General features: G+C 46.0%; 1 long non-coding RNA gene across 2 annotated transcripts in view; it reads right to left on the minus strand.

Moving 5' to 3' along the window:
* The window catches only part of LOC144768275 (uncharacterized), a 226,283-nt gene that overhangs the window by 44,896 nt on the left and 156,368 nt on the right, over nt 1–25,019 (minus strand). The window contains exon 3 of one of the 2 annotated variants that reach the window (XR_013598517.1): nt 16,536–16,698. The exons of the other annotated variant lie outside the window; for it this stretch is intronic. This is a non-coding gene — a long non-coding RNA (uncharacterized LOC144768275). Of the gene's footprint in view, nt 1–16,535; nt 16,699–25,019 lie in introns of those variants that run through there. 2 annotated transcript variants of the gene reach the window in all.

The following is a 25,019-nucleotide window of genomic DNA, read 5'->3' on the forward strand; positions in this document are numbered from 1 at the left end:
TGTCCTAGCGCTAAGCTGAACGGTAGCAGCATGGGAGAAGGTAACTTAGGGGCAAGAGAAAAGCCATGTTTTCAGTTTTTTCCGAAACAGGGGAGTGGATTCAATGCTTCTCAGATGAAGAGGCATTTTGTTCCAGTGGAAGGGCCCAGGGAAAGAGAGAGATATTTCTTAAAACAGGGGACATCGCCCAAAAACAGATCAGATGAGCGAAGATTTCTACAAGGAGAGTAGCAGGAAATCCTACATTTAAGGTAACCTGGTCCTTTCCTGTAAAGGGCTTTCTGTGTGACGAGAAAAGTTTTTAAAATGATTATTTTCGTTACAGGGAGCCAGTGCAGGCTCCTCAGAAGGTGTGACACACACAAATTTCGAGGGAGCTCAAAGATGGTATGGGCTACTGAATTCTGGACAAGTTGAAGTCTGTCCCTCAAGAAGCCAGACATGCCAAGATAGTGCCCATTTCCATAATCCAGTCTGGATATAATCAGAGCTTGAATCACCTGTTGTTTGGTAGGTTTGGACAGAAAGAATAGAAATTTCCGTTGAAGACGCAACAGAGCAAAACAGGTGGACACTACTGCATTAACCTGAGTGCGAAATAGGAGCTGGTTGTCCAATTTAAACCCCAGATTTTTCACCACCAGGCTGTTCGCTGAGGGGGCAGGAGCGTCCGCTGGCCAGACGACATGTAAAGGCGTCTCAACCGCTTTACCAAAGGTGCTGAAAACATTATGAATTCCAGTGAATCAGGATGGTATTAGGGAGGATGGGTCAGATTCGGATGAGGTGCTTGAAGATGAATATATGAGTGCAATAAGAGCATTGGAAGAGAACTTTAGAAGAAAAATTAGTAATGTGGGTGGTAGAAAGAGATACATTTTCTTGCATGCCCACTTACCTGGGGGAAGTATTGAGCTCAGAAACTTAGCTGTGATATGTATATTTAGATATTTACGTGAAGAGATTATCACGGATCGATTGATCAATCAATTGAATAATGTTAAGATCCAGAACAAATTGTTGGCATTAAAAGATTCTTCTCTCAATAAAACCATCAGTATAGCATTATAGCATTTCACACGTAGAACACGTCTAGGTACTTTTTTTTTAAAGTTTTTAAAACCTTTATTGAAAATCGTGCACATCAGGCTACAAGGTAATCATACAGTACTGCGACACATGACCGGAGAAATTAGAAACATCGCATCAGCCATAAACATCATGAAGACACAACAAATACAATAGCAGCACAACTTGGAAAGAAAGGTAAAGTGGCAGGATGTGGAACATGAGGGGGCAACAAGGGGCATTCAACGGGGCGGAATATAGGCGGAAGGAGCGTGTGAGGACAGCAGTAAAGAGGGGTGGGAAGAAGGATTCCTATGGACCAGCGCCGGCGGCCTCTGTGGACGGAGTGCCGCAGGGAGTGCGGGAGAGGTCACAGAGGGGGATGCATTCCGGGAGAGGAAATACGTAACAAGAGGGCCCCAGATATCACACGGCTGACCAGTAACTGGCATTAATTCCCAAGATTCTGAGTGAAGTGTCTGGCACCACGCAGCATCCTCTAGCCAGGCGCTTGCCTTTGGTGCAGGCCTTCGACCCCAATGTATAGCAACTCTACGGCGAGCGAGAACAAGCAGCATAGCCGAGAGTCGGTGGGAGGCGTCAGGGCAGTGCCTCACCAAGCCGAGTAGGCAGGTCAGTGGATCTGGCAAGACAGGCAAGGAGGTTATCTCTGTAATATTAGTGCACACTTCGCGACAGCATGTAGAGACCAAAGGTCACAGCCAAGTAAGATCAGAAAAGTCCGCCGCAGGAGACGAGCATCTGAGACATCTGTCGCTGGGGACGAGACCCATTCTAAATAACTGAGCAGGGGATCGGTATAGCTGGTGTAAATATTTAAAATGTATGTGGCGCAGGCGGTAGTTGGGAGATAAGCGTCCTCTTGAGAGAGATTGATGCCTAAGTCCTCGCTCCAAGTCAAGCGGGTGCGATCAGCAGATATTGAGGATGCTGCCAGCGTGGTGGCATAGAGTCAAGTCAAGGGCAGCCATCGAAAGAGGGGGCTGCGGGAACGTAGGGTGCAAATCTCGAAAAGATGTTCTAAGTTGATAATAGAGCAGGGTGTCCATCGGGCCAGACTCGGCCGGTAGTGAAAAGAAATTGCCGCTGGGGTAGAGGTCAGATAGGGTTGTCAGACCCATGCCAGCCGCTCGTTTTGCCATTCCTGCCGTGTGCAGCGAGGAGAAAGCCGGGTGGTATGCGACAGGCATAGAGCTGGCGGAGAGCAAGTTCGGACCCGAACATTTCCTAAGACCACCCCAGGCCCAGCGCAGGGGCTCCACCGTGTCGATTTCCCCACGCGGTGGCTTGGCAGGGGCAAAGATCACTGTCTGTAGGGGCAAGGGGGCCAGCAGGTCAGCCTCAACCACCATGTGAGGCTGGAAAGGCATTGGGTGCAACCAGAAGTGAAGGAAGCTTGCCTGGGCACTTGGGGCATATAACTTAAAATCCGGCGCACGCGAGAAGAAGCGTGAGGATGTCGTACGCAATTCTGGGCTAACGGCCTGTCTAGACAAGGGAAATGATAAGAGAACGGAGAGTGTGGAAGAAGTGAGCTGTGAGAGGAATGGGCACATTCAGAAACAAATATAAACATTTCGGAAGCACTACCATCTTAGCGATGGCGACACGCCCAGCCAGGGATAAAGGAAAGTTCCGCCAAAGGGGAATCTTGGTCTCCAGCCAATTAACCGCCCAACCAAAATTGGCTTTCCAAAGTTCATCCACATCCCTACTGAGCCAAACGCCCAGATATCTGGTGGGCCCTGATGCTCACACGAAAGGGTAGTCCGGGGTGAAAGGAATCGTGGCATCCGTCAAAGGAAAAAGAATAGACTTGCTCCAGTTGACCTGGATGCCAGATAGACCCCCGAATCACACCACATCACGGGTCATGGGGCCGAGGTTCTCTTGAGAGTGGCGGATGTAGAGTGTGACATCGTCCGCGTACATGGAGATGACCAAGGCCCGGTCTGAGAAACCCAGGCCCCTCTGGGTGTGATGTTGTCTGAGCCGGGCTGCAAGGGGCTCCATGGCCACAGCAAAGAGCATAGGCGAGAGTGGGTACCCCTGCCTAGTGCCCCTTGAGATGCAAATGGGCTCTGATATCTGACCATTGATCCGCAGGCGAGCTACGGGGAGAGCGTAAAGGAGATGGACTTTGCACAGAAAAACTAGGCTAAAGCCGAGACGGGGATGGAGATAACACGTCTAGGTATATTAAGGAACTTAGTGAATGTCAACAAAATGGAAGTAATCTTGATAATGTTCATGTAGTGCACAGATCACAAAAGAATGGTGGTTCTAAAGTGTATGCTAAAACGCAGTTGACTAGGGAAAACCTGCATACTATAGATGTGGGAGTACAAAGCATTTAGCAGAGTCAGATTCTTGTCCTACCACTAAAGCTAATTGTTTTAAATACAAGAAAGTAGGACATTTTTCGAGGGTGTGTAAGTCTGAAGGGCATGGTGAAGAAAAGCAAGATGACAACGAGGTAATAGATGTGCTGAACGAGTATAATGATGAAGAAGTTCTTTCCGATGATGAAAAAGAAGAGGTGTTGGTATTGAGTGAAACTGCAAGTGATGAACCCACAAGTATGGTGGGTGAAATACTAGAAACATACCACCCTCGAAGTGTGTAATAAAGACTAGCGGTGGTGAAGTGTCAGTTCGGCTGATTCCTGCTCACCTTGTATCTTAATAGATAAAACTATTTGTGAAAAAATGAAGGGTTGTAAGTTGTTTACCGGAGATGTGAACCAGAGTGTTGTTGTGGTGTAAATCTACCCAAAGCTGGTTATTTTTTATGGTACGTTGCTGTTTAAAAACCGGTGAGCAGTAGGTAAGGTGTATGTTGTTGAAAAAGGGAATATATTGTCAGTTTGGAGAGAGCAAAAAGGTTTAGGAGACAAACTAAATCCCAATCATCCTGATCAGGTCTTACTCACAGAGGGATTTGATAAAGAGTTGTGGTGTGGCAAGCATCCTAAATCGTTTGCCAAATGGTTAGGGTGCTTGGAAAAAAGTGAACATCGCATATTATTAAAAAGAGGTTGTCAGCCCAACGTACACAAAATGAGGAGTGATACATTAGCCTTGCATGATTAATTGAAAGATGAGCTTTACAGGTTATATGCTTTGGTGGTGAATGCGCCAAATGAAGCATCTGAGTGGCTCGGCCGATTGTGCTGGCTAAAAAGCAAACATACAATTACAAATGTGTGTGGACTTAAGAGATCTTAACAAGTATATCTGGGTTGATTATCACCCTCTTCCCAACATTAATGAAATTCTCATGAACATAAGAGATGCCAATGACCACATTACTAACCATGTAACGCGCTGGCTCACACTCCCACTTTCCATGGCGGGGCGAACCTCGTTAATCAAAATGGTCGTTCTTCCACAGCTACTGTACTTATTCCTGAATATCCCGTATCAACCTGGAGGGCATTTTGTTAAGGCCCTATGCCCAGAAATTATCAGATTATTATGGGGGGTGGGGGGGGGAGTCAAGGTTGCAATGGAATATCCTTACCAGGCCGTACTCTGCAGGCGGCTTTGAAGTCCCTAACTTTGAATTATACTAACCATGCGCTCAGGCACATTATGCCTTCTATTGGATCCACCCACCCAGGTACATGCCGCAGGTAGCAGTAGATTCAGAAAAGGGGGTGGTGATGAACAGAGTGCCTGAATTAAGCAGACCACTCTTACCCAGTCCAAAGATCAGGGCTTGATCCATCACCGTTTTTTAGCTCACTGCACCATCCCAGCTCAGAACTTGGCTATATGCAAATTAGTCTGTAGGTAGCAGTAGAGCAATGGATTGCTGACCCGATTCCCCTGGCGGGTGTTCTGTGTGATATTCCTCGACCTCGAGACAAGGAGCCTACGTCAGTCATATGTACGATCAATGCATGGAGGCGCATAATGACCCTTTTGAAAGCTGAAATGCTCTACTCCCTGCTGCTTCCATTATTGTATCACCCCCAGATGCAAATACTCCAGGAAACAGGGTTTTATAAGCTCATGGAGTGGACGAGACTCACAACCTGGAGGGATCTATATCTTAATGGGACGTTCCGCTCGCTGGAGCAATTCTTCCAGGAGCTTCCATCTACTCCACTAGATGTGTTTTTCTCTATGTTTGGTTCCGGCAAAGCCTATGCAACAGCACCCCAGCATTCCCCTTAGAACCACCCACGATGGCCCCTCTGCACCTGGTGTTGCTGCTACCTCTACGGGGCATGCAGTCACTCTACCCCCCCACATTTGCATTGGCAAAGCGGCAGGCACCGCGCGGTGCCTGCCGCTTTGCATATGCAAATGCGAAAAAGCATTTTTTGCATTGTGGCGGGCGGTGCAGAGTGCACCGCCCGCCACAATGCTAAAACTACAGGATGTGCCCGCCACTGTGGCGGGCACATCCTAATTCCCCCCACGGGACCCCCGCCCTTATGGCGGGCGGTCCCGTTCTCCGATCCTAATGGGGCCCTATTTTTCTAAGTGGCCTGAAGGTAGTATTCATGAAGGAGGCCAAAGCTGGTAATACAGTACATTCTGTGTAGAGGTTTTCAGAAGAAAAAAAAGTAATTGAAGGAGTATGATTTGCATCATTACAACTCAAATACCGTTAGTAGATTTCTACCCAAGAAAGGTGCAAAAAAGCGACGTTTTAAATGTCACTCAATTGACAAAAGCGCATCTGGCTTTTTTTTTACTATGTAAGACGCTCTTTTCAAATCTGTGCTACACTTTAATTTCCTCCTGCAACTTCTGACACACCTGTAACAAAAACACGTTGTTACATGTATATAAAAGATATTAAAACCAGCACACTTGTTTATGCTTGAGCCAGAGACAGCATTTTCAACAAGCCGATCGTGCATCTGACATCTGCCTTCCACCCTTTGTCTAAACTGATGCGCAGCATTAATTACCCTTTGATGTAAAAAAGGAGAAAAAACAGGATACCCACCTGCTGGCTTAACTACACAATGTGTGACCAGAAATCCTCGGATCAATCCTATCTCCCCCTCTTGGACGAATCGTGTGATCCTAAGCAAATATTTGTATTTAACAGAGCCATCTTTTTCGTCATTGTCACATACAAGAGCACATTCAAATGAGCGAGTTCCAAATGTGCGTTGTAAATAAAACCACTGATATTAATCAAATATTTGAAGGACGTCCGTTGCTACATGCATAATGTGAATCTAGAACATGTAAAATAACTTGCCTTTTAAATTAGTTATGGCACCATTTCTGACCCAAAGCTGTCAATATATGCAGCAATGCATACATGTCATCTTGGAACAACCTTCTCATCATCCCAAAGAGGCTGAAGAAGGCACTGCAACACTGTCTGTTTGAACCAAATTAAGACCAAGATTAATGAAAATCACATGTGTGGAAATACATTCTAATGTCTTCCTTGCAATTAAATGCAGTCACTATGAAGGTCTTTAAACAGCCACAAGAGCAGTGGTGTCCAACGGAGGTCCAGGAAGACCAAATTCCTACCAGATTTTTATTACATATCTACATAAAATAAAAGGCCATACAATTAATCGCATTGGTCGGAACTCATTACGGTGGTTATCCTGAAAGACTAGAATAGATATGGCCTTTTGGGTCCTACGTTTGGCCCCTTTGCCAAGGCGTCTGGAACACCTTAAAGCACTCCCCCTTTTGCAAGCTCTTTCGATGGCAGGTTTCCTGTCTTGCATTTGTATAAACCCCTACCAGAAGGGCCTTCAGGCTTTTTTGGGAAATTTGTTTTTTGTTCCTGGAAGGTTGCTACCCATGACGTGTTTACCTAACTTGCCTTTCTTAGGAGAACTTGAATCAACTTGGCTCCGCCTGACACATAACTGGCATTGCCTGTTCTATGGCTGATGGGCCTCAGCTGATTCACGATTTTCCTTTAAGTAGAGCATTTGTGATTGCTTTTTTGTGAAACAATTTTCAGCCACTGGACAGGAAAGGACTGTGAGGCAGTGAGTGGCCAGGGTGAGATGTCCAGCGACAGAAAGCACTTCACAACGTGAACATGTGAAGCATAGTGTTGACGGTTTAAAAACAGGTCTACATGGTTAACTGGAAGGAGTAGTAGCACTAATGGTGTGCTGCACAGCCTAGCTTTAAAAAACAGGATTTTATTGCTAAAATTCAAATTAGAAGGAATGTGAACACCTACAGTAAAATAATCCTTTACAAGCAGGGGACTGTCCAAATAGACTAATACCGCTTGGCCATCCAGTATGTGTGGGATGATCATCCCTCACCTAGTAGACAGGGACAGGATGGGATCACTCTTTACTTCCATATCTTTATTTATATGCAATCAAGCCATACACTTACAGAACTTATGCAACTACTTCATGGAATCCCATGATTCAGGCAACAACTTCTACCATTTGGAAGGTTGATTTGAAAGATGGTTAGCCAGCTGGTGGTGAATATATGCTGTACAAAGTGTACTATATTTGTGTATATGTGTGTGTAGTTGCAGTGACTGCATGTTTGCCTACAAACATACGTGCTTCTTGAGAATGAAGGACTCAACTTTCAAGAGGATAACCACAGCAGAGCTGTTGATCTCTGACTTGCAACAGGAGGCACAAAGCATGTGTGCAGACATAGGTGGCCACATCTATTATAACTACTGAGTTATTGTCAGTATAATGAATCTAAATCAGCCTGCCATGCAAGGTAATTTATGGTTGGATTTACTTTTGGATATTATGGGTAATAGTTTTCGTTAGCATTATTACAAAGCATTGATTTTGTTTATCACTAAAATATATATAAAATATATTAAATGTTTCTCGGTCAGCCCTTATAGCTGATGTAGGATAGCGGGGACAAGTGGATTGTGCAGGCCAAGTAGATCTCGGAAGCATTTTGTCCCTTGGACAAGTAGATTATTAGAACATTTCCACTCCCTTGTAAAGCACAATGCTAATGTGAGTAAAAACGTACATGTATTTTTGAAGTGGTGATTTTGTGATAGTACAATTGGATTAGGATGTGAAGGAGGGTTCTTCCTAGTGGTTAAGCCCTAAAAGAGTAAGCAAAGTGAGGGGTAATACTATGTGGTTGGATGATGGAAGAAGGTGGAACGCAAAGACGATAACAAGGCGTAGTGACTTAGAGCATCGAATCTGGTTGGAGAAAAATGTTAACTTTGGTGTGGCAGAAAGGGATGTAGAGGTAGATAATTCACAAGTCATAAAAGAGGGTAAATGAGCTTGTGTAAGAAGTAGACCCTACTGTCTAAAATACTATTGTCTTGCTTTGCCATCCAGATAATACAGAATCTCCCACACAGTGGCTTAAACCCAAGGCGAAGCAGGAGACATAACACAGAAACACCTTTAGGCAAGGGTTTTATTTTACAATCTGCAAAGACTCTCTCTTTAGAATAGGGCCTGGGGTTTTATTTTACACAATGCTCTCTAACAGAAAAGGCTTTCCCAGATGCCAAATGCACAACATTCAAATATATATAGAGATATATATTTATATGCAAGCAATAATGACACATTTGGTTAATGCAACAGTTAAATGCATGAATACTACCATGAATAAACAAGCAGAAAATGATATGAGATAACACTCAAGCAGATATAATATGCTGGACGTCCTGCAAGAGATCAGAAAGGTATATACACACTATGTACATCAAATGATTACTATGGATGTGCACCTCACTCAGTCACACATCACAAAAAAAACACCTCAAATGATCAAAACCACTGGCCACACATCACAATGACAATAATCCAAACTCAAACACCTCAAATGATCAAAGCCACTGGCCAAACATCACAATGGCAATAATCAAAACTCAACACTTCACCTGGTGTAAACACTGCATCTTAGCCCACTCCTGACCAGGGGATTAACAGCTGTGGATAAGAGCCCCAGTAACCAGTGTTTCCCAGTACCGAAGTAGACACGTCTGACCCCATTCGGATTCCAAAATCCCGGTTTCTAAGTCAACAACCCTCAGCTTTATAATCTCAAAAACACATTAGAAGGTTCGAGAAACCTTCCCCCATGCCAGAGGAATCTTACCAGGACTGGCCAGCTTCCAAGCAAGCATCCCATGGCAGGAAGGAGTTCCCACGTTCCCTCTACAATCTTGCATGTTCCAGCCTTTATCTTGACGAAGCTCACAAAAGCCTTCCAGGGTACATTAAACAATCTGTCACAAAAACAATCCTTGAACGTGATTAAAACAAACAACTAGCAAGCGTTGCTGTGCGCGCAGATAAAGCTCAAGCCAGGCAGAGTCAGAAAACAGGATGACATGAGGACATGTCAAAGCCAATAGTAAGAACTTCATAATTCTGCCAGTGTACAAAACAATGCACAATTGTGAACCACTGCTTATAGATTCACATACTTCACCTCTCAATGTACAACACACTGCACATTTGTGCGCCACTGCTTATGGCATCACATACTTCATCTCTCATTGTACAACACAGTGCACATTTGTGCACCACTGCTCACAACACTGCACTTCGAGACCAAAAAGTACATTCCACACCTCACTCTCTTTCTCACGCTTTCAAATGCACATCCCACACGTTCTGATCTTGGCAAGGCTGTCCTACTCCGTGAAAGCTCCCACTGAAAGACTGCAAGATTACTAGAAATAAACCTTTAAGAGAAGCAAGTCAAATGCAGGACATCGTACATTAAGGCTAGGATAAAAAACATACCAAAGTCAATTAAAATAATGGTAGTCAAAGGTCATCTCAGGGGGGTCGATTCCGATTCGGGAAAAAAATCGTCCGTACGATTCATTTCAGGAGCCGTCTCCGTACGAACTGACGAGTACGATCCGGACCGGGGGATGAGGACGCGATTTGTACGGTCCACGTCAGGTAAGGGCGATTCGTACGGAAAAGCACACATTCACATACACACCGTACGGTGCGTACACCCCATGATCGCAGGGGTACGGTGTGTACCTCTGCGATCATGGGGTGTACGCACCGTACCCCGTGATTGCAGGGTGTGCGCACCGTACACCCAGCGAACATGGGGTACGGTGCATACACCCTGCGATTGCGGGGTACGGTGTGTACACCCCATGATCGCAGGGGTACGGTGCGTATCTCTGCGATCATGGGGTGTACGACCGTACCCGGTGGGGGTGGGGGGGGGGGGGGTTGTTCCGTACCTGTTTCGGGGCGAACTCTGCTTTTACGGCTGTTTTCAGCTCCTGTAGAAAAAGGGTCGTACGGTGCGTACCCAACACAGATCGTACTTGCTGGGTCGGAAAAACCAGCTGCGCACCGTACAGACGCCGCGTACAGCGGGTTCTGAGGGAGAATCGTACGGGGATTTGATTCGTACGGTCTCTGTACGATTCGTACTGAGTCCAGCTCCTGGTACAAATCATACTTCGTCGTACATACGGGGGACGTTGCAGGGTACGATTCGTACTGGAAAAACACTCCTAACGGCTATTCGGAGCGGTTTTTCCCGATTCGGAATCGACCCCAGGGTGTTAGACCACAAGAGTGCCTCTAGCACTACAACTATGGGCCGATCAAAACTTTGGCGGTGGTGCACCAGCTCAGCACCGCGAAAGCTGTGCAGGGACCGCCCGCCAGATTGCGATTTGAACTCGTGTCTGGCAGGCTTTTCCTTTTTTTTCTTTGCCGTTCCCATGGCGGTGTCCTTAAAACAGGCACCGCAATGGAACACAAAAGAAGTTCCAGAACGGCATGTACTGTGCTCCATGCCGCCCTGGAACTTGGGGTGCATGCAAACAGGGGGGCACATGTTGTGCTTCCCCGGAATGCATCCCCATGGCAGCGGGGGATGGAGGCCCTGTAGGGTCCCCTTTGTTTCCCCTCCACCAGCCTTTTTTCATGGTGGTGAGTCCACCATGAAATGGCTGGCAGAGGAGAAACTCATAATAAGCTCGGCGGACTGCGGCAGTCCAACCTTCCATATTATAAAGGCCCTGTAAGCTGCGCTACCACCAAGGAACTGCGGTTCCCTGGCACAGTGATGGCCGGTCCTAAAAACTGCCTTGTAATGTGGCTGCTGCAGGACCATCACCGCTGCGCCACCGTGAGTAAGGCAGTCAATGACCGATGTACTAGTAATTGGCCCCTAAGTATATATATATAAATGGGAGTATCAGTACGTGTTTAAAGAATCCAAGGGTGTGTCAATGTCCAGCGCAGTTATGGTGACACCCTCTTATGATATATATGTCATCTACACTGGTTTAGAGATATATTGCTTTATTGACTGGTTAATTTATATATGTTTTGTTATTTTTTTATTGTTTTTTTACTATACATCTTTACTAGAATTTTTATTTAGGTGAAGTATTCACATTCAAGGAAATTCAACATTAGCTATTTAACAGTAACGGTGTCAAGCATCCTTGCAATCAATTTTTTTTTAAAAAACATATTTTATTTGTCAATTCGCATATGTTGCGCAGGGCTCTGCACACCAGAGTCATCTGCCAAAGTAAACCAAATACAACCATTACAGCAAACAACTTCCCCCCCATGATGAACAATACAATACCTAAGAGCATTCAACGATATTGCACCCCTCCCCCAACCCCCCTACCCTATCCCCCCAAAGATCGCACAAGTCCATACTATCTCGTCCGTAGCTGTAAAAAGGAGATCAAAAGGTCCTAATCCAGGCCCACCACCCCTCCTGCTTCTTCCCTCCCCTCCCCTTATACTGGACCCTCTGCTTAAACCGGCATCGAAGGCTTCTCTATCGCCGGAGGTTCCAGCCAGAGGCCCCGGTACTCCGCCCTTCGTTTCCATATTTTATAGTGTTTACGCGGGCACCCCCATGTCACACAAATGTGTTGCTCCAGACCCATGCAAAAGTCCAGGCAATTTTTCCAAGCAGCCACCGATAGAGCCCTCGTCGACTTCCAGGCTTTAGCAATGTCTCTTTTTGCCAGTGTAAGGCCTAGTAGCATGAGGTGTCGTTTATTGGCATTGCCCCCCACCCCCTCCATAACATGCAGCAGTGCCAGCCGTGGTGTGCTGGTAAGCTCCTAGCCCAGGACCTCAGAGAGACAGGCAAAGACCCCCGTCCAGAAGCGATCTAGCGATGTGCACTGCCAAACTGTATGTATAAACGTACCCTCAGCCCGACCACAGGGAAGACACCCCAGGGAGGCGATCATCCCCACCCGCCACAAATGTGGCCGCCCCCACGGGGCTGCCAGGGCCTCTGTCCAATCCTCCTCTTCCAGCCCGCCCACATCTGCCTCCCAGTCCCCTCGGAGTTTCTGAAGTGTAGGGGAGCAACGCGTGACCAGGGACTGATAAATACACGAAATCTTTTTTTCTTTCAGATCCCCCATAAAGACTTTAGCTTCTTGCGATCTATTTTTGAACCAACAGGATAATAATATAACACTTGATGTCCCCTCCCATTCATCCCAACTTGCTGCCAGTAAACATTAAAGCCACACTTTACTTAGAGTAATATCACATTATACAGTGAGACCAATAAGGCCCACATCAAAACCTCCCATCAACTTCAGCTCTGGTGTTATTGGTGCAAACCTTTTCCTCTGATCTATCGGCGATGTTCCATCCCATCCGTTCCCCGTCTCCTGCAGCGAATTCAGACTAGTGTCTAACAACTCCTGCAGCATCATTCCCAGGCAAGCAGCACATCCGGTAATTTGTCATCCTGCCTTGTAATTCTCATATGTTCCTCCTCTGCGGTTACCCACTCTCTACCTCCTATTTTTCCCCATTAGGAGGTTGAAAAGTCATCCAGTGAATCGCTATACATCCTTGTGCTACCGTTAGTCCCAGCACAGAAAATTGTCTACCAAGCTTACTTATCTAGTCTCTGGGCAGTAGTCTCAACAGGCAACTACCAACTGTCAGTGGGAAATCCTAACCAATAGCACGGTCCAGCTGCTCTACAACTCTTTTCCAATAATCATCCACCAACGGGCAGAGCCAAACCATATGTAGAAAATCTGTCCCAGGGGACTGACACTCGGGGCATAGAGTGGCAGGTGTTGGGAAAATGACATGTAAACGTCTAGGAGACCAGTATGTCATGTGTATTATGTTATATTAATCTGTTTTGTTGTTTATGGAAAAGGAGATTCCTTATGTTTTAACCATGAGGTATAGGCTGGCAGGGCACCACGGGGTGTTGAGACAGAATATTGAGTTGGAAATGTCGACTTACACAAATATCGAGTTGGAATTCTTGTGCTTGAGAAATATCAATAGCAAGAATATCGTGGTCAAGATGATAAAATTGAAGGTAAGAAATATAGTTTAAAAAATATAGAAGTCATTAATATTGTTTGCAAAAATATAGTTGTTTAAAATATCGATTTTTTTATTAGTCCTATATATTTTAGTTTATATTTTAAATGTATGTGATGTATGTTTTTGTGTATAAGTATTGTTTATGTTTTTTAATATAGCTGTTACATTTTTAGTCGTTATCAATTTTATTGTATTTAAAATTTGCATTTTTTAGTTCTGTAGCGGGTTGTAGGTTTATCGGGGAAGAGGGTGGGAACTAATTTAATTATAATAACTTAATGATTATTTTTTATTTATTTAATTTAGATTTTATAGTGTTAATTCTGGGAAGTAATTTATTTGTAATGAATTATTAATGTTTGTTCATTAATATTAATTAATGAATTGATAATTAAGTTCAAGTTCAAGTTCATAAGCTTTTATTCGATTTGAACATACAAATCATACAAGCACATTAAAATACATAGCCTTATGATAACAATACACAATATTCACACGAATAATACAATAAAAAGGAGAGTAGGAAACATGTGGAAAAGCTAGTGGGCAGCAGTTAAAAATTTTTTAAAAACGAATGACTAATACGAGAATATATACAAAACGTTCATATATGTACAGACAGGAAATCAATGAATTTGTCCTAGCAAGTAGAATTTCCTGGCAGCTGTACTTTCAAACAAAACAAAAATCCGGACCACTCGGATGGGCATAAAGGGTAAATTTGGAGTGTAAAAGGGGACCATACAATACATACTGTGGACATAAAACATAAGAAATTATTCCTTATTTACAAGACTGTTATAAAACTTTTAAGATTTATGTACAGACAGGAGTGTAAAAAATAATTGATAATTAATTACGGTAATTATGTAATTTGTTTTAGGTGGGGGTTGTGGGATTTATAGGGGTAAAGGGTGGGAAGTAATTTATTTTTGATTCATTAATAATTAGTTTTTCATTTATATTGAATAATTGATGGAAAATTAATCATGGAAATTGTGTAATTAATTTTATGTGCGGGTTGTGTGGTTTATAGGGGTAAAGGATGGGAAGTAATTTATGTTTAAATAATTAATAATTAATTGTTAATTTATATTAACGTATTAATTGATAACTAATTACGGTAATTGTGTAATTTTTTTAGGTGTGGATTGTGGGTTTTATGGGGTAAGGGGTGGGAAGTAATTTATTTTTAATTACTTAATATTCGTTAATAATTAATAATTAATTGATTAAATCAATTATGGAAATTGTGTATTTAATTTTAGGTGCAGGTTGTGGGGTTTATAGTGGTAAAGTGTGGGAAGTAATGTATGTTTAATTAATAATTGGTTGAATATTAATGTTAATTAATTGATATTTAATTAGGGTAGTTGGTTATATTTTTTGTGTGTGGGTGTTACTTTTTTAGGGGTAAAGGGTGGGGAATAAATTAATGTTACTATCTTTATAAATCGTTTTTATATACTATTAGTTTACTAATTGAAAATAAGTTTTAATTGTGCAATTTTTTTTTACGTTTAATTTCACCAAGAATTTGTGGGGATTACATAGGTAAAGTGTGGGAAGTTTATACATTGTTATGCGTTTAAATTTGTTTTTTAATTAATATATTTCTTTAATTGGTAATTAATTATGTTAATTATGTACGTACATTTCTAAATAAAATTTAGATGTGGGTTGTGAACTGTGAGGTGTTATAGGGTAGGAAATAAAAAAAGTAAATGTATGTAATAATTCATGTTTTTTATTCAAAATAATTTCTAAATAAAAATATGTACTTGAAAATTATTTGTTATTTTATTTAATATAATATTTGTAGGTATTTGTCATATGCATGTAACGTTATAATGTGTTTTTTACATTTGTAATATTAAATATATTTGTGTTTTAATTTCTAATATATTTATATATGTTTTTGTTTATTTAAAATATTTTTGTTGTTAATATTTTGTTTGTTTTTACTTTTGAACTGACTGGAGTGAGAATATTAATTGTTACCCCTTTGCAATTCCCTACTGTTGCACTGATAAGAGTGGGAATAGTAAATGTTATCCTGCCAATATCCAACACTTTCCCTACTACTGCACTCACTGAAGTGGGAATAGTAAGTTTTACCCTTCCGCTATCCAACAATTTCCCCACTGTTGCACTCATTGGAGTGGGAATACAAATTTTTACCCCTACACAATCCAACACTTTCCCTACTGTTGCACTCACTGGAGTGGGAATAGTAAGTTTTGACCCTCCGCTATCCAAAACTTTCCCTACTGCTGCACTCACTGGAGTGGGAATAGTAATTTTTACCCCTACGCAATACAATACTTTCCCTACTGGTGCACTGACTAAAGTGGGAATAGTAAGTTTTATCTCTCCGCTATCCAACACTTTCCCTACTTTTACACTCATTGGAGTGGGAATAGTAATTTTTACACCTCAGCTATCCAACACTTTGCCTACTGTTACACTCACTAGAGTGGGAATAGTAATGTTGACCTCTACGCTATACAACACTTTTCCTAATGTTGCACTCACTGGAGTAGGAATAGTAATTTTTACCCCTCCGCTATCCAACACTTTCTCTACCGTTGTACTGACTGGAGTGGTTAATTTAAGTTTAAATATTTTTAAATAGTTTAATGTTTTAATTTATAATAGAATGGTTTAAAAAAAATAGATTTTATGTTATTGATATATATATATTTATATATAAATATACATTCCAAACCATCCTGAACCTCCAGAAGCGGCAAAAAGGAACGAGCAAACTCCTCTTTTGTGGCAATAATGAATTATTTTATTTCTCTCTTCTGCCTGCTATGGCGCGTTTCGACCGATACAGCTGCCTTGATCACATACGGCTGGGTTTGCGGAAAGACTGTTTTTTAAATTTGCTAAACCCGTGTCACATAATCAAACAACATGGAAAACAGACTTAATTCTCATTTACATTGTAAAGGAAAGAAAAGATACTTTCGAAAAGTGGGTACCTTAGATCCTAGCACCTGACAGTTTATACATATAGAAAAACTGGAATAACTAAAGGGCACATATAATATATAAATATATCAAATAATGAATATATAAATGAATAAATATATAAATTACTGTATAAATACCAGTTAAAACATCCAATTCAGCCCATCATATCAGCATCAATGCAATGGGGCTACTTAAAGGCAACAAGTGTCCCGATGATATGCCTTTAGGTAGGAAATGTTCATTGCATATATCGTACAGGTGTTAAAATCCTGACAATTGATGAAAGTCTGTATGTGCTCCATGGCAAATCATCTATAAAACACCCCCTAAAAAAGAAAAAATACCTGGTGCTATCAATAAGCAATACCATAGTAGTGCAAAATTTTGAAAAGTGCTGTTGATGTGCAAATACGCTCAGATCTAAAAGTGCTTTAAATGTAAAAACCTATTACTTTTAGTATAGGTACTGCGATTCTACATAGATGTGTCACAAATTCTTATAGACATAATTGATCAGATCATCCCTGTAAATATATATGTAAATGCGAGGTAGGTATAATGATACAATGCAAGTAAATAAATAGTTAAATAAATGTTAACAAGCCGAACTGAATTAATGTTGTGCAAAATACTACAGCTACAGAAAAGTGTATAGATCTTACGTGGTATTTAAACCAAAAAGGGCCTTGCTGTCTAATTCTATTATTAAACAAGTCTCTAGTTGTCTCAGCATTCTTTCTCTATATAAAATATATATATTCATATAAAATATATATATATATATATATATATATATATGTATATTTTTATATCAATTTTAAAATATTAAAAAAATAATATTAATAGTTTATTAAACATTTTCAAGTAAATATATATATATATATATTATTATGTATGTGTTTCATTTTTTTTAAATATTACGTTTATTTGTTAAAATGTATATTAAATCTACTTTTTAAAATTAATTTTATTTAATATATTTTTTATTTATTTTATATATATATATATATATATATATATATATATATATATATATTTTTTAATTGTTTTTATTGCAGACATTGTAAACAACATTCACAGCACAGCCTTAACACCCATTAGCTCGTACATTCTTCCATCTCTAACCAGTATTGTACACAGCCTAGAGGCCCACAACCCGGGGGTCGGGTGGCGTTAAAAGGAATAATTCGCAATGCCTGGTAAGGAAAAAAAACAGGTACAGTCCATTCTCTTGTCAATGTGCCCGTCTGCTTTTCCTCTCTTCCTCCTATTGGGATCTCTTTTCAATAACTAACTAACCCCATCTCCCCTCCCTCCCTCCCAAACGTGCTCCACCTTCTCATAAATCCCTATCTACTTCTCGTCTATGGGTGTAATCAGGAGATGTCACCTAGTGTTGTTCTAGCTGTGCCGTGTCCCTGGTGTGTCGGGGGGAGCCGTGTTCTTGTCCATCTAGGCTAATCCCCTCCTCCTGCAGCGTGCTGTCCTTAAGGGCTTGAAGCAATGCCTCCCAAGCCGCTGCCGTTTCCAATGTTCTATCATCCTGTGTACGGCGAGCCATCTGGTATCGGTGCGTACTATCGCATGCGGCCCACCTCAAGAACTCATTGATCCATCTCCTATGGGTAGGGTCTATTCTCGCCTTCCAAGTCCGTGTGATTTCCCTTTTAGCTATTATGAGGCCCATGTCTATAAATTTGCTCGTAATTCGGTTTTTGGGTGTGTGCGGAAACCAGTGCAACAGACAAACCGCCACGTCGTATTGTAGCGTCCTGTCCGTCACCGCAGTCAGTGTGTCGACTATCGCCTGCCAATAGTCTCGAAGACCAGGGCAGGACCACAACATGTGTTCCAACTCTGCTCCCTCTAGCGCGCATCTTGGGCAAGCCGCAGTGGCCACTCCAAAATACTTCCTATCCTACCCGGAGTCAGGTAGGCCCTATGAAGCACGTAAAAGTGGATTAGCTGAAAACGCGCATTCCTCGTGCTATTCTTAGCCCGCCTCACTAACTGAGCCCACGTCGTCTCGGGGATCTCCCTATTTAGGTCCTTTTCCCAGTGCTCCTTCAGCGGCGGCAGGTTTTCCCGGAGCATTCTGGAGTACAGGCACGTCACTGCCTTGTAGGTTCCCGCTGCCATCATGGTGTACTGGCAGGCCATAGTAGTCGGTGGTTCCACCAATCCAACTCTCCAGTGCCTCTGGATGGCCTCAGTCACCGCAGCATGCAGTAGGTACTCTCCTTTGGGTAGGCCAAACCTCTCCTGCAGCTCCCGATATTCGATTAGCTCCCCGTTCTCATAAAGGTCGCCTATCATCTGTATTCCCGCTTCCTCCCAACTCTGCAACCGCGACCAGTCGCCTCCATGGGGGAGTGCTGTGAGCATTCCTAGGGGTATCTCAGGGGCATATGGATGTTGTACCCCCGCACGACGCTGAGACCGGTTCCAACAGAGTCTGAACGTCCTTTCTTCGGGCGTCAGGTCCTTGAGAGCTATCCTCTGCTGCAAAGCGATGTAGGCCAGAACATGGCGTGGTGTGCCCCCACCTCTCTCTCTTTCCGGGCCTCGGAATACTCTCGCTACCTCCTGCGTAAAGATCTGTAGTTGGGCAGCTAAATAGTAAAGTTCGAAGTCAGGGGTTGCCATGCCACCTTCGTCCTTCGGGCGGGTGAGCGTCGCTAGCGCCACTCTGCATCTGCCCTTTCCCCATATGTAGGAGGTTAATTGAGACTGCAGGTGACTAAAGAAGGATCTGGATATCCAGACTGGGAGGGTACGGAAATAATACAAAAGTGTCGGCAGGGCGATCATCTTCAATAGCGAGATTCGCCCAGCGACCGACAGCGGAAGCGTGGCCCAAAGGCCATGCTACCCTTCAGGGCCCGCATGCATCGGCCCACATAACCCTCCATCAGGTCTGCCGCTGTGTGGTATATATGAACTCCCAGATACTGCAAGCAAGTGGGCTCCCACCGAATCTCGGGTGGGTGGTCGGGTTGTTCCGTGTTCCGTCGCAGAGGGAACAGACAAGTTTTAGCCCAGTTAACCATCAGGCCGGACAGTTCTCCAAAGCGCTCCAGGAGTCGCCTCGCACCCTTCAAGTCCCTTGAACCGTCTTCTAGGAACATCAGAAGGTCGTCTGCGTACAATGAGATGAATTGGTGACCCTCTCCGTTGTCTACGCCTCGAAAATGTTTACCCGTTCGGGCCTCAGCTGCGAGTGGCTCAATCGCTAAGGCGAATAACAGGGGGGAGAGGGAACAACCCTGTCTGGTTCCCCGCTCCACCGGGTATTGGTGTGAGACTAGGGACCCTATCCTCACTCTAGCCACCGCCGCTGTGTATAGGATGCGTGTCCACCTAATATAGCCCTCACCTAGGCCAAAGTGATTCATGGCTCTGTAGAGATAGTCCCATTCCAGGCTATCAAACGCCTTTTCTATATCTATCGAGAGAACCAGCGGGGCCCGGGCTTCTATATCCAGATTTTCAATCAAACGCGTGAGTCTCCGTATATTCAGCGTCGTGCTCCGCGCAGGTATGAAACCCGACTGGTCTCTGTGGATCAGATCGGGCATGTGCTGCAGGAGTCTCGCCGCCAGTATGGCACTCAATATTTTGTAGTCCGTGGTAAGCATGGACAACGGTCTATAGAAGGTCGGGCTTCCACTCTCCCTCCCAGGCTTCAGGAGTGGGATCACCAGGGCTTCTCGCATAGAATGGAGTAGAAGGCCGGTCGTTTTGGCCTCATTATATATCATTTGCAGTTTCGGCGCTAACAAATCTATGAATTTGCTGTAGAATTCGATGGGTAATCCATCTAGGCCCGGCGTTTTGTTGCGGGCCATTTGTTTAATTGCCCCCTTGATCTCTCTTAATTCAATGTCCCTACCCAATGTCCCCACCTGATCACAATCCAATCGTGGTAATTGTATGTCCGCAAGGAAAACTTGGATGTCGGACTCCCGCCCCACCATTGTGCTCTTATAAAGGTTCTCATAGCACTTCTGAAAACAAGTTAATATTTCCATCTGGGAGTAATGTACATGGCCCCCTTCTCCCTCGACAGCCAGTACTGGGGAACTTCGTTTAGTGGGGTTGGCTAGCCACGCTATTAGCGTTCCAGTTTTGTCACCCTCGACATGGGCTCGGAGCGTGTACGCCTTGTAATCAAAGCAGCGGAGGCGTTCTACTTCCACCGCCACTGCCTCCCTAGCCAAGTTGACCTCCCCCTGGAGCTCGGGGTGTCCCGGTTGCGCTCTCTCAGCCTCTCTCAGCTTGGAATCCGCCTTCTGCAGATCCTCCAATAATACCTTCCGTACGCCCACCCGTTTCGCTATGCACTGACCTCTGACCACCACTTTAAAGGCGTTCCATTCCATTGCTCTGGTAGCCGTGGACCCCTCGTTTTCCACGAAATACTGGCCAATACCTTCCTCCAACGTCGCGTGAAACAGTGGGTCATCCAGCATCTCAGGCCGTAACCTCCAAGTCGGGACCCGGGACACCTCTTTGACCCAATCCAAGCTAATTAACAGCGGATTATGGTCCGAGAGCGTCCTGGTGAGGTACTCGGACCGCGTCACAGCTTGCATGACCGATCGAGATCACAAAATTGCGTAATTCCGGACGTGGAGGTCATGGAGGCTCGAGAAAAACGAGTAGTCACGGTCTGTTGGGTGTTGTGAGCGCCACGCGTCTAACAATCCCCATCGCTCTTGCCAGTCTAGCCTTCCCTTCGTGAGGCGGTGTACAGGGGAATCTCCCAGTGGTGGGTGGGATCTATCTAGGGCCGTGTCCGTTACTGAATTGAAATCACCCCCGATTAGGACCGGTCCCGCCAGGAAGTGTGCAAGCGTCCCCAATATTCCCGCTAGGAAGGTCAACTGCTCAGTGTTAGGTGCGTATATTCTACACAATATTACATCCCTGCCTCGTAGTCTGCCCTCCACCACCACATATCTGCCCTCGGGGTCCACCAAGTATCTGGTCGCCTGAAATGGGGTGCCCGCCTGTATCCATATCAGAACTCCCCTGGCAAAGGCTGAATAAGTGGTGTGAAAGATCTGACCCCTCCACCTCCTCTGCAATGCCAACCCCTCAGGTTTCGTTAGGTGTGTTTCTTGTAGCATCGCTATATGCACCCCCCTGCGGACTAGGTATGCATGCACTTTGTGCCTTTTGGTCATAGAGTTCAGCCCTCGCACATTCCAGGTCACACATCTCAACACATTTGCATTAGCCATTGTCCCATAGTTCTCGTCCCCCCCCCTCCTTCGCAATCTCAGCGCTTCATGAGTGGTGGTGGCCCCCCAACTAGCTCCCAGACTAGCTGACAGTTTCATTCCCCTACATCCCCAAACCAACCAACGCCTGAAAAGGAAAACAACCCCAACAATCCCCTCTCCCCCCCCAGAACAGGCCCCAATACCAAGCTATTAGTACCCATCCAAACTGTTTCATACCTCCCAATGTCCCAACTAAATCACAGTCGTAACCGTGAATGCCTTAAGGGCAAACGGGTTGTGGTCTACGCCAAGAGGTGGTACGCAGCTCCCTCCTCCCCACGTCCTCGCTTTAGCAGCGGACTGGCATCCCGGTCAGTGCCCTCTTAATCTAGGTACCTTACAGTCCGTGGGATTCCCCCTCTGCAGAAGTGTTCAATGACCACTGTCCTTGTTTCATTCATTCAGGATGCCTTCAGCCGTTTGCGGAGTCACCAGTGGGCCCCGGGTACTGTGCGTCTCTGAGTGTTCCGTCTCTGACCCCGTGCCACGACCATCCGAATTCGAGCCCTGCGCCAACGGGGAAGCGGCTGATCCCAACAGCGATTCCACTGACTGTAGTGCCGCCCGCCGCTCCATCTCCGTCTGGGATACCGAAGGTTTCCGCGATTCCCGTCTTCTCCAGCGGAGTCTTTGCGATTGCCGAGGTCGGGTTTGCGTACGCTCCCTCTCCTTCTCCACTCGGGTCCTGGCACCGTCTGTGCCCGCCTTGTACGTCTCCCACCAGTCCCAAGCCGCTGCCGATGTAGAGAAAAAGTGTGTCTTGTCATCTAGTATCACTCTCAGCTTGGCTGGAAAGAGCAGGGAGTATTGAATACCCTCCGTTCGCAATTCGCGTTTGATAGACGAAAAGGAGGCTCGCATTCTCTGCGTGTCAAAGGTGTAGTCAGGGAATAGGAATGCTGTTCGCTACCTGGAATGGTCCAGCTTCACGGGCTCTCTGTAGCAAAAGGTCCCTGTCTTTATAGTGCAGCAGTTTGGCTACGATCGGCCACGGGGGTAGGCCCGGCTTAGGAGGTCTAGCCGGGACACGATGAGCTCGTTCCAGTGTAAAGAACGGTGATAAGCCTTCCGGTGCCACCTCGGTCTTGAGTCAAGTGTCTAGAAATTCAACCATATCTCCCCCTTCCGTTTTTTCCGGCAGACCCACTATCCGGACATTACTGCGTCGACTATTTTCGGCATCTTCGGCCCTCTTCTCCAGCGTTTGTATCCTGCCCAGAGCGTCTGTGAGCTTCTCCTCCATGCTTTTGTGAGCCGGGGCCAGCGCCCCCAAGGCGTCCTCGGCTTCTTTGACCCTATCTTTGAGTTTGTCGTGGTCAGACCTCAGGAGCCCTAGTCCCGACACCACCTGCGCAATATCATGTTGCAAAGCGTCCCTCGTGGCCGCAATAGCCTCCAGTATGCGGTCTTCGAGTTGCTGTAAGTCCGATGGTCCCACAGGACTCCCCTCCGATGCGTCCGAGGTCGCTGCTCCCTCCGACTTCCCTTTGGTTTTCCCCATGGTGGCTGTTCGTATGGCGGTCCACCGCCGGCCGTCTATAATGCAGTTGTCGGGTGGGCTCAGCAGTCTCCAGTAGGTCTCAGTGTTGTGAGCACTACGCACCCCCAGCTCCTGGGTCTCTAGTGTTACAGCCGGCTGCTCCTCAGGGGAGTCATCAGTGGTGTCGTCGACCCCAAACAGGAAATCCAATGTTTCAGCTCAGCTCGAGGTCACGCGCACCCCCGGGTGCGGTCCCCGCAGCCTTAGGGCGAGCCCTCCTGCCCCCTCCTCTCCTACGTAGCTCTCTGGGGGTCAGTCCCAGCACCACCCGGCGCTTAGGGGTTCAACACCATGCCCGACAGCCATAGGAGCAAATTCACCGGGCCCAACTCACGCTCTATGCACTGGTAAGGGCTGTACCCTCGTTGCAGTCTTCTCGACAAGAGGGCTCACTCCCTATCCACAGTCTGCACCGTTTCGGGTCCTTTGTGATGTGCTCCGGTGGAGGAGAGGGCGGGCCGTCCGCAGGTCCGGTTGTCCCAGAGGAGGGGCGTCCCGCCGCCGCACCTCCTCGGCCGAATATGGGCGCCCCCGGCGCTCTCCTCCGGGCTCAGCACCCTCTCCCGTATTCTCGAGGTATTCAAAGGCCCCCTATCAGCAGTCGGAGGTCACAGGAGAGCCCTCCTCCTTCCAAGCTGCGGCGCAGGGCTCCCCGGTGGTACCTTGTGTGTAACCCCTGCTCGCTGCTCCTCGGCGTGGGGACAGTGCGCGCAGTCTCCTCCAGCTTACTCTCGCAGTTCTCCTCCATGCTCAGCGGTGTCAGCTGTGCCGTCGGGCACCCTCGGTCAGCCGAGTCGGCCGCCGGTGTCCCCAACTTCCCAGTTTCTTCGGCCCTGGGGCTTGCAGCAGTAGTTCCTACAAGGAGTGGGACACCTGGTCTCCCCATCAGGCGTAAGCGCCGGTTGTCTAGGGGAGTCTGTCCTCCACCCGCTCCCAAGCCTCTTCCTGCCGCGGTGGGTGGGCCCCCAGCCTCCAGGTACCTCAACCGGCCTCCAACAGCCGCCTCCCCATGGGCAGGATCGTTTCGCCGCCTTCCGGGTCCCTCTCTCTGCGGCTCCGCCGCTCAGCTTCTCACGGCAAGAGGTGGGCACAAGACCGTACAGGCCGTCGCTCCAGCGGAGCCGCTATGCTCCCTGCCGGCTCTCCGTCGCCATCTTGTCAGCCAGGCCTCAGAGCAAAGCAAATCCCAAATCGGCGGGGGGGCCCCAGCGGTCACGGGGCTCTCCCTGGCCGACCCTTTCACTGGGCGGCCGTCTTCCCACTCGGCACAGCCCTCGGAGCTTCGCCTCCCTGTTAGGCTCGCGCCTTAATTCAGTCCTGCGTCTGCCATTTTGTGGGCGATCGCGCGCCTACCTGGAATCGCTCGGTCACCGTCGGCAGGCTCTGACAGGCGGGAGCGGAGGCGCGGTCCAGGCTCCCGCTGCCTCCGGTCTGCAGTGTCGGGCATTCGCGGGTGCCGCCGCACCTTTCAACAGAATATCTGCGGGGATCGGTGCGGAGCTCCGAGCTCACGCCGCCATTCCCCTCGGCTCCTAAGCCACGCCCCCTTCATATATATATATATATATTTATATATACAAAGCTCAAGTCACCCAACGTTTTCGGGGGCACTCCGGGAACAACTATGCCACGAGGCTCGGCAGCTCACAAGACGCGGCCTGACGCGTTTCGCAATGTTGCTTCTTCAAAGGCCGTTTCTGTCTGTAAGTCGGCAATGCGTGCTTAACTAGGATTTGAAGATGCTGCCTTCTGATAGGCCACAGGTTCCCATTGCTTTCTGGTATCCGTAGTTAAGCACAAATTTACCCAAGATGGGTGC

Source organism: Lissotriton helveticus, chromosome 7 (genome assembly GCF_964261635.1).
Source record: "Lissotriton helveticus chromosome 7, aLisHel1.1, whole genome shotgun sequence".
NCBI lineage: Eukaryota > Metazoa > Chordata > Amphibia > Caudata > Salamandridae > Lissotriton > Lissotriton helveticus.